At 36.3% G+C, this 16,884-nt stretch overlaps 1 protein-coding gene across 7 annotated transcripts in view; it reads right to left on the bottom strand.

Annotated features, from left to right (window-relative positions):
- ARHGAP15 (Rho GTPase activating protein 15) overlaps positions 1 to 16,884 on the bottom strand; it is an 826,255-nt gene that overhangs the window by 301,869 nt on the left and 507,502 nt on the right. The gene's annotated exons all lie outside the window — the stretch shown is intronic.

Raw genomic sequence — 16,884 nt, 5'->3', positions numbered from 1 at the left:
CTCAATAAGATTCTCCTTAGGTAACCACACACACACACACACATACACACATACACACACACACACACACACACACACTTTGAGGACAGGAACTTTTTTTTTTAAACGTGTTTACCACCAATAACATTTTACTACCTTCCCTAAACAAGGTACTTAATATATATCAAAATATCAACTGTTAGTATTTTAAATGTGAACTCTTTCTAATGACCAAAAAAATGGTATGCTATTGGGAAAATTAAATCACATTATTATTCTCACAATAGTTATACCAAAAGGCAAAAGAAAATGGGAACTAATCAGAATTACATCTCAAAGATTCTTCTTGGAGAGACTAAGGAGATTGCTGAGTTGTTTCTTTTTCTTACTCAGAAGCAACAAGCAACATCTTTTAATCTCTTGCAGTTCTCTTGATGAGCATGAGCAAAAAGACCACCATGAAAATAATTGAAGCTTATTCACTAAAATGTTTTAGAAGATTAAGAAGAAGTGAGAGTTTCAGGAGGATGAAATGATCCAAACCAATTGAACATATGCTTTGATGCCTGGTGATTTAATTTCAAGGAGGGTGTAGGCAATAATATAAAAAGATCTATTTGAAAATGTGGCTCACGTTTCAAATACAATAGTAGTCAAGGGCTTTAAACTCAGAAAATTCATATGTGTGTGTGTGTATATATATATATATATATATACATATATATATATATATATATACATATATATGTGTGTGTGTGTGTGTGTGTGTATGTGTGTATACATATATACACATACACACACACACATACATATATATGTATATGTATAAAGAATACTTTCATAAAAACTGACCAACATCATGAAAAAAGGGAATTGGGTATATTTTACATTTAGAAAATGTCTAGCTCCTGATATGTCAGTACTACCAGAATCCTCTGCCTGTGGCCATTCAACCCACAGTCTAGTTGGAGAAAAGGTTAATATCAGCATGAAAGTAGAAGAATATAGATGAAAAGACCCTGGGAAGTGGATTGTTCTAACTTCAACTCTACCTCTTCAAAACAATCAGCAATTCTGAAAAGCAGGAAATGGAAAAAGGTGAAGATATTTATTTTGATTATTGCCTTTTTCTTTGAAAGCTTAAGTGATGAAATACCCTTATGATAATGTTAAAACTGTTAAATACTTGGGCATTGACTTGTCTGGACACATAAGAAACCTTTGTGTGCTTTTTAAAAAATCATTTTATCAAAAGAGAATACATGTTTACTCTTGTTATTCCTCTCATTAATCCAAGAGAGATAGTCTAGCAGAGTAGATAGAGGGCCATCCGGTAGAATGTAAGATCTTTATGGACAGGAACTGCTTTGTAACCTCAGCAACTTGCACAGAGTAGTCACTTGATAAATTTTTATTTAATTAAATTGAATTTTTTTTAAATGGCAGAAGTATTAATTATAGCATCCATAATATTTTAAATCTATGTAATTAGCATGTTTCAAATAATTTGTAGTTTTGATTTCTGTGCTATAATTTGAGGATATTTGAAACAAAGAAGCATCATTCCACAGAACAGACTTTGGAGTCAGAGGTCCTAGGTTCAAATCTCACCTCTGATGCTTATTGCCTTTATGACCTTGAACAAATCACTTAATGCCCCTGGGCCACAGTTTCCTTATTGGTAAAATGAGGGTTTTAACTGGATGGCCCCACAAACCCCCCTATGGCTCTAGATGTCTGATTCAATATGCCTGAGAAAGAATTCTAATGGATTGACTTCATAGCAAATTAGTTGGTTTCCTCTACCTGCTCTTCCCCCCTCTTTTAGCCCTATCTCTTCTTCAATGCACAGTTTAAGGTCAACTTCCTCCAAAATGATTTTTTTCTGCTGTGCTAATCCACAGAATCTCTTTTCTCTGAACTTCTGTAGCTTTTTAAAAAAAAAAACTATTCCTTCAGAATTTCACATGGAACATTGCCTATATTGACTGAAGTGTTTAAGTTTTTGCAAGATTCCAAGCTAGGCAATGGGGCAGGAGAAGCTACCAAGATACATAAATCATGGTCCCTGACAAGCACTGTGGATACATAGTTATATAAAGTAAGGCCTCTAGTCCTTAAATAGCTTACAATTTATTTGGTGTGATAGGCCTGTATCTATATCTATATTTATCAATCTATATTTTAGCATGTGATACTCTAAAGGTCTTCCAGAGGTCTAGAAGTAGTAGCACAATGTGGAGCAAAGAAGGCGCATTAGGAATTATCCCCCTCATCCTGCTTCTCCATTCTTTTAGCGCTTCACCTAAAGGAGCAAGCCTAGATTCCCAGAGATCTGAATATCCATCTAATCTCCTAAAAGCATTTATTTAGAAAACATGTCTTCCTAGGGGTGTGAAGATTTTGGAATCCCTTACAAATTAGCATGGCTTTGGCTACTACCATTATTATATCTTCATTCTATCATTTCAGCACTCTTACCAAGGATGGCAGGCAACACATCGGTTGGAAAAAATCCATTTTCTGCAATTTTTCTTTGAAAGAATCTTTTGGTGACAAAAAAAAATAGGCCTTCCACATGACTACACTTATGAATCATGTTGTTTACATAATGAATTAGAACTTAACTAGGAATGCTGGTTTCTAATCTTTATGCTTTAAAACTTTCAAACTATTTAGGTTGCTCATCTTTAAACATATCAGAATAACCAGGTTAAATCTCTCAGATTACAAATTGGCTTCATTTTCCCTCACCTCTGCTACGTATTTTTTATAAATGATAAAAAGAGCACTCAGTAATGGAAACTTTGTCAGTTAGATTTCAATGAATCAAACCCATGAGGAAAACCACTCAATAGAGGCAGTTAAATGTTCAAATAATGTGACTATGTTATCATCATTTACCCAGAGAGACAGTCTCCACATGCTTTTCCAAATGATACTCTTCTGAATTCATAGAGGGCTTTTGTAGCTAATTAATAGATATTAGTACTAGCACTAGTACTATTACCACTACTGCTGCTGCTTCTCCTCCTATATTAAGAAATCTTAGGATAATATAGAATTGGAGAACCTGATGCAGTGGAAAAAGTATTGCCCTTGGTGTCAGAGGACTTGAGTTCAAATCCCAACTCTGCTACTTACTACCTGTGTGACCTGAACTCAATTTCCTCATCTGTGAAATCAGGAGGTTAGATTAAATAGCCTTTAAGGTCCTTTCCACCTCTAAATCTAAGATCCTACAACTCTAAGACAATTCAAATCTCCTCTTATTGACATAACTTGCCAGTGCCCATCTACCTTCTGATATATTGATCCTCTAACCCTGGTCATCCAGTTTTAGCTCCTTTGGTGCAAGAGTTATACACATATGATCTCCTTGACCCTCATGCCAATTCTAAGTATCCCTACTCCTCATCATTCCTGCTCAGAACTCTTCAGTCTCTTCATCCACTATTAAGACCAATATTCTGTGCTCTATGAAACTCCCACTCTGGCATTAAAAAAAAAACAAATAACCCTACCTATATCCTTAAACTTTTCAGGGAATATTTATTCTACATCTTTGTTTTAATAGCAATCTGATTCCCCTCAGAAATGATGGCATCCCTTGCCAAATTCTCAGAGGTCTATAGTCATTTCTACTTCCCCAACTCACAGGGTCAGGATAGTAGGTGAGTTATATTCTTGGATTGTCTCTGTTGTTTCCAGACCATTCATTTGCTACTAATGATCTCTCAATGATAATCTCTTTTTTAAAGGGTCTATATAATGAATTCAATTGTCCCTTGTCCCTTTTTCTAATGATTTCCACATTATTTTTCTAAACATTTGGGCTTTTCCCTCAACAATTAATTGCTAGATTGAACTACCTAATGTCATTCTCTAAGGTTATCTCCTCTTTATCAAACCCAGTGAATTTTCAGTCCTCATTTTCCATGACTACCCTGCCACTTTGGACACTCTTAACACTTCCTATTGGATACACTCTTTCCCCTTATCTTCAGAAATGTAATATTCTTATAGATTCTTTTCCTCCCTTGCAAACAACTTCTTTCCTGCTTCCTTTTCTGATTCTCCACCCTCTTCCTGATCCTTACTGTCAATGTTGCCCAAAATTCTCTCTGTTCTTCTTTTTTATATCTCTGTTTTCTTCTTTGGCAATTAAATACCACTACCACTACTACTACTTTAGCATTTATGTGTTAGTACTTTTAGGTTTGCAAAGCTCTTTACAAATATTATTTCATTTTTATCCTCACAATAACCTTGGGAGGTAGGTGCTATTAATATTCCTTTTTTCAGATGAGGAAACAGGTAGAAATTAATAGACATTCCCAGGATCACATAGCTAAAAAGTGCCTAGGACTGTATTTGAATTCAAGTCTTTCTGACTCCATGTCCAGTACTTTATCATCTGTACCATATAGCAATCTCTGGAATCACAAATACTAAAATTAGAAGGCACCTCCAAGGCCTTCTAGTCCTACTCCTCTAGAAAATCTCTGAGTGGTCAATAATTCTTTGATAAAAAGTTTCTATTTGGTAGAGAACCCTCTACCTTGTAAGACATTTTAAATAGCTACAACTGTTAGTCAATTTTTCCTTAAAACAAACCTAAATCTGCCTCTCAGTGACTTCCATTGACTGGTCCTAAGCATGCCCTTTGAGGGTAAGCAGAATAAGTCTAATCTTTATTTAACATGACAATTTTTCATATAAGTATAAAAATTCAAACATTCCAAATTATCTATTTCTTTGGGGTTTTTTCGTGAACTTTTCTCCTATCTATAGCATTGATAAATGATTTTTTTTCATGTTTTTCTAATCTATGATGTGACCTTTTAAATTTAGGTCATGTGCCCATTTAGAACATCTTTTGGATAAGGTGTGGGGTGTTGGTCTAAATCTAATGTCTTCCATACTGGTACCCAAGTTTCCCAGAAGTTTTGTCAAATAATGAGTTTTTATCCCTTATCCCATACCTAAGGTCTTTGTATTTATCGAATAATAGGGTGCTAAATAAATTTGCTTCTACATGTTGTGTACCTAATCTGTTCCACTGATCAATCTCTTTATTTTTTTAACCAGTACCAAGTTGTTTTGAGAATTACTGCTTTGTGGTATAGTTTGGGATTTGAAAGTGCTAGGCCTCTTTGGTTCCCATTTCTTTTCATTATTTCTCTTGATATCCTTCACCTTTTCTCCACATGATTTTTTTTTAGTTCTATAAAGTTATCCTTCAGCAATTTGATTGGCATGGCATTGAATAAGTAAATTATGTAGGTAGCATTGTCAATTTTATTATATCACTTTGTCCCGCTCAAAAATAACTAATATTTCCCTATTATTTAGGTCTGTCTGGATATCTATAAATAGCTCTTTGTAGTTGTATTTACATAGCTTCTCTGTGTGTCTTGGAAGGGAGACACCTGAGCTCAGAAAACCACCACATGCCTCAGCATTCTACAGCAACTGGCTCTCCCAGTGCCTCAGCAAAACTAAGGTAAGCAGCACTCCAAGGGGCCCCAGGTGGATAAACACCCTACAACATCTATCTGAAAGGAACTGAAGAAAGCAAAAGGAAGGAAATGCCTGGGTGAGCAGGAAATCTCCAGGAGCCACAGTACCCAATCCTTACCCCAGAGTTCCAGTGTTGCTGATGCCAGCCCAACACCAGGTAAGCTGCCAGAATCCTACAGCCTCCAATTACCAACTTTGGAGGCCCCAGCACACAAAGCAATTGACCAGGCCCTATGCTCCAAACACAAGAAGCTTGGGTCAGTGCCCTCTGCTCCTCAGCAGGAGAGCCCAATCTCTTTAAAGGCCAGCAAATAAGCAAAGACCATGAGCAAAAAGAAACATACAATAGATTCTTATTATGGGAAGAGTGAAGATCAAGGCAGAAATTCTGAAGAGGACAACATTGTCAACAAACCCACATCTGGAACCTCAAAAGGGAATATGAACTGGTCTGAAGCCCAAAAAGCCTTCTTAGAAGAGCTCAAGAAGGATTTTAAAAGTCAAATGAGAGAGGTAGAAGAAAAAAATGGGAAAAGAAATGAAAGGTATGCAAGAGAGAGTCAATAGCTTGGAAAAGGAAGGACAAAAGTTAACTGTAGAAAACACGTCCTTAAGAAGTATAACTGGCCAAATGGGGAAGGAGGTACAAAATCTAATAGAAGAAAACAATTTGTTAAAAATTAGAATTGAGCAAATGGAAGCTAATGACTCATTGAGAGAGCAAGAATCAGTCAAACAAAAACAAAGGAATGAAAAAATAGATGAAAATATGAAATACCTCACTGGTAAAACAGCTGACCTGGAAAATAGATCTAGGACAGACAATTTAAAATTATAGGTCTACCTGAAAACCATGATGAAAAAAAGAGCCTGGACAGTATCTTTCAGGAAATCATAAAGGAAAACTGCCCTGAGGCCCCAGAAGCAGAGGGTAAAATAGCCGTAGAAAGAATCCACTGATCACCTTCTGAAAGAGATCCCAAACTGAAAACACCAAGGAATATAGTTAGCCAAATTCCAAAATTACCAGGTCAAAGAGAAAATACTGCAAGCAGCCAGAAAGAAACAATTTAAATATCATGGAACCACAGTCAGGATTACACAGGACCTTGCAGCTTCTGCATTAAAAGACCATAGGGCATGGAATGTAATATTCCACAAGACAAAGGATCTTGGATTACAACCAAGGATCAACTACCTAGCAAAAATGAGTATGATCTTTCAGGGGAGGAGATGGATATTCAACAAAATAGGGGACTTCCATATCTTCCTGATAAAAAGACCAGAGCTCAACAGAAAATTTGATCTTCAAATACAAGACTCAAGAGAGACATAAAAAGGGAAATGGGACAGAAAGAAACAACATGTTATTAATAAGGGCAAACTGTTTATATCCCTACAAGGGAAGATGACACTTGTAACTCTTGAGAACTATATTGTTATTACACAAGTTAAAGGGGTATACATAAAGGGGGTGGGTATAAATAGACTTTGATGTAATGATGATAAAAAAAAATCTAATCAAGTGGGTTAAATGAATCCAAGTAAGTGAATTAACCTGGTCTATCTAAGAAAATGTACTGAGAGAAAAAGAAAGGAGGAGGCAGACAAGAGTAAATTACATCACAGGAAAAGGCACAAAAACCTATTACAGCAGAGGGAAAGAAGGGAGAGAGATGAGCATTGTTTGAAACTTACTCTCATCAGATTTGGCTGATGAGAGAATAACATAATCAGGTATAGAAATCTAACATGCCCTATAGGCAGTAGGAAGGAAAAGGGGGAAAAAAAGGGAGGGGGCTAATAGAAGGGAGGTGGGACTGAGGGAGGCGATGCTCAAAAGCAAAACATTAGTGAGGAGGGAAAAGGAGAAAGGAGGAAGAAAAGCATAAATAGAGGGGGAAAAGGATGCAGAGAAAGACACAGAGAGTAATCATAATTGTGAATGTGATATATGAATGTAATGGGATACTATTGTGCTATAAGAAATGATGAACATAAACCTGGAAAGATTACATGGTTTGATGCTGAATGAAGTGAGCAGAACCAGGAGAATGTTGTACACAGTAACAGCCACACTGAGTGATGACTGGTTTTGATAGACTTAGCCCCTCTCAGCAATACAAGGATCTAAGACATTTCCAAAAGCCTCATGATGGAAAATGCTATCCACATCCAAAAAAAAAAAGAATTATGGAGTTTGAATGCAGATCAAAGCATACTATTTTCTATTTTTTCTTCTGTTGTGTTTTGTTACCTCTTTCTGGTGGTTCCTTCTATTAGTACTAATTCTTACAACATCACTAATGTGAAAATATGTTTAAAAGGAATGTATATGTATAGCGTATATTAGATTGTGTGCCATCTTGTGGAGGGAGGGGGAGAAAAATTTAAAACTCAAAAGCTTATGGAAGTGATTGTTGATAAATTAAAATAAATTAATAAAAAAAATTAACCAAAAAGAACCCCCCCAAAAAAAAGAACAACAAAAGGAAGGAAGATACCTAAGTGTTTTATGCATTCTGTAGTAATATGAAGATAGTGATTGTAATTTCAGTAAATCTTCTCATATCCAGGCTTGGCATTCTTTCAACCAATCCTCAAGTGGTGTGTTCTATCCATAATTTAAAGCCTAGATCAAATATCACCTTAAGCATACCTTGTCTGATCCACCAGTGGGTAACAAACTTGCCCTCACATCTTCCATTCCCTTCCAGGGTTTCAACAGCTAACTCTATGTAGATAACTCTCAAATCTATGTATTCATTATTGACTTATTTTCTGAGATTAAGACTAGACATTATAATTGTCTATAGGATATCTATCTGGGTGCCTCACTGGTATCTGTCTCCTTAAATGTGCTCTTCCTTGTGTCTTCCTATTTGTGTCCTATCTTCCATATTTATGACCTTGAAGTTGACTCTTTTCTTTCCATCACCTCTCATATCCAATCAATTACCATGTGCTTTTGATTCTGTCTTTCCCACATTTTTTATACTAATTCTCCCCTTTCCTTTCACTGCTATCACCCTAGTACAGGACTTCAATACCACCCATCCAATTTTAAGAGATTCTCAATATATCTTTCTGTCTTTATTCTATGTCCCACCCCCATTTCATTCCCGCTGCCACTTAAAGAATAACTGTTCTTATATTTAACTTTTTATGTCATTTATCTTCTAAAAATATTTAGGTACTGTTATGGCATATCCAGTAAAGTTAAAATTTCCCTTCCTAGCATTCAAGGCTCTCCATAATCTAGTATCATTCTATTGTTCAAACTGTTTATCATATAATTCCTTACCACATACTCTATCTTCCACCCAGATGCTCAGTTTCCAGGAAACAAACATTGTGGACCCATTTTTGTGCCATTTATATGAAATATTGTGATAAGTTCTATACTCTGCCTTTTTTTCTAATTCATTCTTCATATGACTACCAGAATAGCATTTCTTACCCACAAATCTGTAAATTTCAAATCTCTATCACCCAAATTTCAGTAGCTGCTAATTGCCTATTGACAAAAATGTGAAGTCTTTTGTCTGATACTCAGTTCTCCCCAATCTCACACCACCCAACAGTATCACTTTTAGCTTGTATTCCTCCCTCCTAAACACTTTCTGTCTGAGCCAGCCTGAGCTATTTTCTGCTCTTCCACTGCCCCTATTTCTCCCAATGCTTTGTATTCTCTTGTCTCCATGCATTTTTTGCTACTGTTCTTCATGTAGGGAGTGACCTTCTTAGCCCCTCTTTACTTGTTGAATTCCCTGCCATACACTAAACCACTACTTAATTATCACCTCTTCTATGATGCCTTCCATGATTATCCTAAGGACTTTTTCCTCAGATCTCACAAAACACTTTGTTTTGTGGCTCTTCAATGCAGTAGTAATGAACTATTGCATAATATAATTGTATGTTAGTACCTTTCCCCTCTACTGGACTGTAAGCTCCATAAGGTCAGTGACACTTGAAAAAATTGATACTTTCTACATCTCTAACACTGAACACAGGGATGTGCACAAAGCTGACACATAATAATTACTTGTTGATTGAGCAGAGAGGAAATAAAAGAGAAGCAGGCAATTTGTATAACTGTTAAATCAAATAATCAGTCTTTTGATCATTAAAATTTGACCATGATAAACACTCAGAATGTATTAAAGACTATGCAAAACTACTGTTCCTTCTTGTGAGGAAATCTTATAAATAAGATAATATTTGCAAAATAATTAGTATAATGCCTGGCACATGATAGGTGCTTAACAAATTCTTAATCTCCTGCCCACCCCATCCAAATGTTTATTTCCTAAGGGAATAGAATGGGAATTAGTTCACTTTGTTCCATCAGGATTATTTAAAAAAAAACACCCTCAATTTTATAGGCAAGTAATTAAGTATATTTTGCAGCTCTGTAAAAAACTTGTTTTATGCACATATAGGAGTTTTAATGAAAGGAAAGGAAAATCTTCACAATGGTAGTCTCTACTCCACAGATTTTTTTCTTCTTCTTCATATGGTGGTATATAAAGCTGCTTATAATTTATTCACTTAGAGAAGAATATGAAGTTGGTGGATGGCTTCCTGTTAGGAAACAATGTTAATTTGATGTACTTTATTCCCTGGAATTTTAGTTTGTTAGGATGAGAAGGTGTCATAAGCAGACTATGAATGAGACTCATTTTAATTCATCTCTCTTAGTAAATGGTGGATTTTGATTTGTCAGAGAGCAAGAGGAAGAAGGGAATGTTGATTATGAAGGAAGGAAAGGAAGAGAATAAGCATCTATATAGTACCTACTATGTTCCAGGCACTTTACAAAACACAGTATAAAATACTTTCATAAATATTTCATTTGATATTCATTACAACTGTGAGGTAGATGAGGTTTTTATCCATGTTTTACAGTTGAAGAAACTGAGGCAATGAGAGGTTAATGCCCAGGGTTATACAGCTGGTTAGTGTCTGAGGCTAAATTTGAACTCAGGTCTTCCTGACTCCAGGTATACCACTCTATCCACTGCACCATTAGTTATATCTAGCAAAAAGCTGGGTAAGTCTGGACCAAAGCATGCTTCAGGAGACTGAAGATCTCATGAGGGTAGGGGTTTTGGATGATAGAAAGTAGCATGAATCTGGATTTCTATGGGATAAGGCAAAGAAAGGAGGAAGGGCAGTCTGGAAAAGAATTTTACTTACTCTGCAATTTTGCCCAGGGTCCTGGCAACATTTACTCCTGAAATTTAACCCTGATACCCAATTCTTGAGTTGGGATGTGAAGATGCATTTTCAAGGCTGTAGACCTCATCCTAATCTCTCCAATTTAAGATTGTCTATTTTCCAGTCCAGCCCCCAAATGAATACAATGGCTTCATTTCTAGTTACTTCCTTTCCCTTAGTAAGGAAGAAGGGAAGTAGGATAGAAAGGATAAAGAAGAAAGAGAAGATATGCACCAGCCAGGAACCTTCAAATTCCAGCTTCCCTGACATGTTCTTCTCTTTCCATTTTTGTTATGTGTAGTTGTGTATTCCTCTGTCCCTGCAGACGTTGAGTATGAAGAGTCTCTTATGCTATATGTGCTCTTTGGCTTAAGATAGTATAAACTTTAATATGGTTGTCAGGACTAATACTAAAGTAAGCAAGAATTATCATAAATAAATAAATGCAAGTTTTATATACATATTATATATATATATGTATATATATGCATGTGTGTATATGTGTGTGCATGTACACACATAGACACAGACACAAACATACACACATACCAACCATCCAAGTGTATATGTTTAGTAAAGTTTATTTGGAATCCAAACTACCAGAAAGTTCAAATAATTAGAACTTCTCCTGTAGTCTACTTTTATGAGAAAGAGATAAATAATAAACAAACAGATACCAGAGATTTATTTTTTACAAAGCAACTTCTGGAGTACATCTTAGGTTAAGTACTGAATAATTCAGCCTATCTTCTACATCTACACTGTTGTACAATGATAATTGATGTTCAAAATGATAACCCTGAGGCACTGCAAGATCATGAAGTACCTTCTGAATCATCCAAGAAAAATTCAATTATGTTTAGTGTAATTTTAGTAGGAAATGTATTTTACTCCATTCTAATTCTTTGAAAATTATTAGTCTTTGTCTAGGATAGCTATCAGTTGAACAGATAATCAACTAATCAAAACAGCCTATTCTCTTATCATTCTATGATGTTCTGTGAAGGACAAATGGTTAAGAACCACATGGAGAGGTTACATAAAGGACGATGAGTAGTTTAAAAGTAGGGGAGGAACATAGCTTAGTAGAGATGAGTTGGGGAATGGATCTAGAAGTCAGAAAAGGAAAATTCTGGTGATTGAAGCAGAACTCACATTGAGGGATGAAGGTACTTTTCTTTTGCTCCTTAAGCACATGAGTTAACCATTCCTGTATCTTAGGGGTGGGGGACAAATCATTCTTTATTTCATCTGCATTTGTTATCTATAGGAGAATTAGAGAAAGGCTCAAGTTCTTGGCATCTGTCCCCAAAGGCTCTTTCTCAAAAAATAAAAAATCTTCACAGAAATATAAAACCAGAGGCAGCCATGTGGCCCAATAGATAGAGCATTGGACATGGAATCAGCAAGACCCTCTGTGCCTCAGTTTTCTCAACTGTAAAATGGAGATAATAATAGCATCTTCTCCCCAGGGTTGTTGTGAGGATCAAATGATAGAATATTTGTAAAGCACCTAAAATAGTGCCTGGCACATAGTAGCTGCTTAATGCTTAAAATATTCATCCTTATTCCACATCCATTTCAACTATACGATGAAGTCTGAAGATAAGTGTGGCTGTTGTTGAAGTGTCCTGTGACCATAAGAATTGCCTCCCTATGGGTGAGCTCTTTGGTTTGCTATAGTTTACAGGAATAGCTATAGTGTCAGGAAATAGCACTGATCTGCAATTGGTAAAGGAGAGTTTGGATCCTATCTTTGCCATGTCCTGATTGTATGACCTTGGGCAAGTCACATAATCCATATACTTTAATTTCTTCATTTCAAAAATGAGGCTAACTATGCATCTAGCAGGGCTATCATGGGCATTAAATGAGAGAAAAGTATGTAAAATACTATACAATATAGAATACAATGAAACATAATCAAATATAGCAAACATTTATAAAAGCAACTACTATTTGAAATGCAAGTAACATTTGAGTTAGGCTTTAAAGATGGGTAGGACGTGCCATTTAAAGATTTGTTTGAAGGGATTGGAGATGTTTATTTTACAGAAAAAAAAGATGGGAGAGATGGCATGATTACTATCTTCAAATATTTGAAGGACTGTTATTTAGAATAGGGATTAGACTTGTTCAGCTTAACTCCAAAGGGAAGAACAAGGACCAGTGAACTGAAGTACAGGAGAAGCAAATTTAGGATCTATGTAAGTAATATTTTCTAACAATTAGAACTATCCAAAAGTAGAAATGATTTCCTTGGGACATAATGGGCTCCCATCAAGTAATGCTCAATGACCATTTATTTGGGATGCTAAACAGGATGTTTCTATATAGGTAAAAATTGGAATAGGTGACCTCTCAGGTCTTTTCAGGCCCTGAGAAGTTGTGATTCTGAAATTGCCAAGGAAGCAGGAATAGAGAGAGAAAGGTAGAGGGTTAAAGATAGTCTTTATAGGACACTCATAATAAGGGATCAGGACGAGGATATAAAGCTTGCAAAGGACACACAGAAACAGTAGTTCAAGAGGTAGAAGAAGACTCTAAAGTCAAATGAAGAGAGTTTATACCTTAGGAGAAAGTGTTCAATGGTGTCCAAAGCTTCAGATGGGCCAATGAAAATTATGATGGAAAGTCATTGGATTTGCCAAATAGGAAATAAATGGTGGCCTTAGAGACAACAGTTTTGAAAGAATGGTGGGGGTGGAAATCTAAAAGCAATGTGCTTAGTGAGTATAGACAATATTTGCAAGGAACTTAGCTTTAAAGATTAAAGTAGAAAAATGGGAAAGCAGCTGAGTAGTTGTTGCCTGTTTTGTGGCTATTAGAACTTCTTCTGGAAAGGGAGCATAAAAAGGAAAAGAAAACCATATTGAAATTTGCCAAAATTTCTAATTCAAGCACTGGTGAAAGATGGAAGGAGAGCAAAAATGCTATTTGGCATAATTTCTAAATGTGATATATTTATACCATCATTGTCACCCATATGGGAAAGGAGGCTTCACATAGTAAGTTAATCAATTTCACTAATTCATTGCTTTCACTGAAACTTTATAATCTCTTTTATTTAGGTCTGCATACAAATGTATTTCCTAGGTCCAAGAAAAGAGTCCAGGATCCAGGGATCAGAATGCTCAGTTAAGTTTTGGGGAATACAGTGGGCAGATAAAGCCCCCTGGATTCCAGGCACAGTATAGAATAAGCTACTGACAATGCCTTCTCCATGATCCAAGAAGAAAACCCAGAGACTTATTGGACTCTTTATTTTGGAAAACATACATTCCCCACCTGTATATCCTCATGACCCCCATTAATCAGGTCACCCACGAGTGAGTATCTTTTAAGTGGGGCTTAGAATAGGCTCAGCCCTAAAAGATGTAAAGTGGGCTGTGCAGGAGTCCCGTGGGTCCTTATGCCATTGCAAGGCTCATGTTTCTGGAAGTCTTAGGACCAGTCTGGGTGGAATCTTTGGTAGGTACTAAGTGATGGCCAAAATCAGCCACTGGTGGGCATATAGAGCTCCAAGCTCCCCAGATTAGCCACTCACTTTTGAAAAGTAGTTGCTTGTCTTATACTGGGCCCTTATTGCTACTGAACAGATAACACAGTGTCATACAATCACCCTTTATCCAAAGTTGCCTATTATAGATTGGATAATGCAAAATGGTCCATCTGGTTAGATGGGTAGAACATAGGCTTATATTGCTAAATGTAATTTAATTAGTGGATTAATTATTATTTATTAATTTATTGCTAAATGTCATTTTATGTTTAATTGTAGTTTAGAAATTATTCTTGCCTGGGGTCCCTCTGGTGTTAGTGCTCTTCACAAAAGGGTAGTTTGTTGGCAAAGACTGAAACTTCCACTCTAGAAACTTCAAAAACCTGCCTCCTCTACTGGCCTAGTGGGCTCCAACTTATAAAGACCTTGCACCTGAGGAATGCCATTTTGCTTGGTTATTTTATGGTTCTAGCTGCTACAAGAAAGCCATATACAACCAAACCTGCCTTGCAGTATTATGAGAAAAGCACTAAATAAATGTGAGTTACTATTATTAATTCCATCATAGTTAAATTATTGATTCAATTTAAAATATTTAGCATCACAGAGTCAGAATTGAAAGGGACTAGAGAAATCATTTATTCTAAATCTTTTGTGATCAGAGAAATACAAAGGTCCCTAACTTTTAAACATCCAGTTTTTCTCTAGTAAATAATGATATAATTCTTGATACTTAAATGGTCTCAAGAACTATGACTTAAAACCATCAATATGTCTTCCTAGGCCACCTACATATAAAAATTCAGCATTTGAGGAGTCAGCAGCAGCTCAGGACTGACACAAAATTCTGAATAGGTTGTTCTGTCTTGGTAAATGTGGAGGCTAACTGACTATGATAAGCTTTATTGCTGTAACCTGCTAAATATCTTTTCCATCTTACTGTTAAGTAAGCCTTCTTTTGTTGAATGCTACAGTACCTAAGAGTATCCCATTAAGTCCCAGTGTCAAATGTGAACCAGACTACCTTGAATCAAGTCCAGCCCAGAACACCCTTTGCTGTATAGACAAGCAACATGAAGTGTTAAATGCCTTGCCCAAGCCTACACAGCCAGTTACAGGATTCCAATTCAATTACTTTGACTCTAAATCCCAAGCACATTCTAGTATGTGAGACTGCCATTTCAATCTATTCTACAGATTAATTAAATAATATTAAATTTCAGAAATACCATTCAGTACTGGATCTTAGTCCAACAATTAATTTTTGTTTGAGTATAAACTGTGAAGTACTCTGGTTTTAAGCAATGCCCTTGGGAGAAATTTGTATTTTCTCTGCCAGGCAACAGAGGTTCGTTGACATTCAAAATAGGAAAAGATTTCATTTTATTGCTTTTTAAAAAAAAAATTCAATGATAAAAGAACATATTTGTTTTTGAAATAAAACTACTTAATAATTTTTAATATTACTTTGCAATATATTAATATAGCTAGTCTGAATACACATAGTAGAGTTTCATTTGTGTCTTAAGGGTATTCCTTTACATTCTAACTTTGAGTGTAAGTTACATGGCTGACATACCTAAGAGGAAAACACTTGGGGTTAAAGTCACTTTCTGTGCTAAGCCTCTGGTTAAAAGCTATTTCAGGTTCCTGATAAAGGCATTCTTTGGCACCTAGCTTCTGCTTAAAAGTGTTTTTGATGAAAAGTGCTTTGAACCAGGTAAAGTGATTTTATAATAAACCATATTAAGGTGCAAGGGAGTCAGTGTGGGGCTGTAGAAGTGTTGACAAGTTGCATAGAGGTGTGGGATAAGATGGATTTTGAACTGCAAATTCCCAGGGGGATTTTCTGAACAATGCAGCGCACTGTTTGGCATCTGTAGTGAGACTGAAATACATTTCCAGGAATTGGTGAGATAGACTATGTACCCAAATTAGTAGGCCTGAGTGGTACATATGTTCTCCAACCATTTTGAGTCCTCTGGTTAACTAACCAAATGTTTGTATTTCCTATTCTTCAACTTTAATTGCAGAAAGCAGCAATGAAAGTGTCCATAGGGACCTTCTCCCACTCTCTATAAAGGGAGAAATTAGAGATATCTGAGGGAAGATTCCAGATAAGATATCTATCCATACCAATGCTGTCTTTATATTGTACAGAACCACCACAGATACCTCACACAAAAAATAATTTTTATACCACTTTGGAGCCTCACAATAACTTCATAAGACATCTACTGTCTACATGGCTACTGGTTTACTATTGGGCCTCTTTATCTAGCATTTGGGGTCCAATAATGGGGAGTCAGGGGGCATCCCACCACCCACAAATGTATCAGGCTCACCACAGGGCAGCACAACACAACACAAAAGCTTGCTGTTTGCCCTCCACTTCAGTGGGATCCTGTCCCAGGACTATGTCCAGCACTAGGACATCCTCTGGGGACAATATCTATTCCATCTTCCATTCCCCTTAAGACCGAGGCACACTTATCTCCTGACCAGGCTGCCCTACCTCCACCCTCTCCTGAATGCTTGAAGGTAGGCTTCCTGTGGCCTCGAAGGACAAAATATCACTACTTGCCATCAGGTTGAACCCCCAAATACAGTCTAAATGCCTCCTTTAATAGATCTCCCTCCAACCACTGGTACTGTTC

The sequence above is a fragment of the Phascolarctos cinereus genome, unplaced genomic scaffold, assembly GCF_003287225.1.
Source record: "Phascolarctos cinereus isolate Bilbo 61053 unplaced genomic scaffold, phaCin_HiC Scaffold_726;HRSCAF=1367, whole genome shotgun sequence".
NCBI classification, from domain to species: domain Eukaryota; kingdom Metazoa; phylum Chordata; class Mammalia; order Diprotodontia; family Phascolarctidae; genus Phascolarctos; species Phascolarctos cinereus.
Note: the sequence above shows the minus strand (reverse complement) of the source record. Positions and strands in the feature narration are given on the sequence as shown.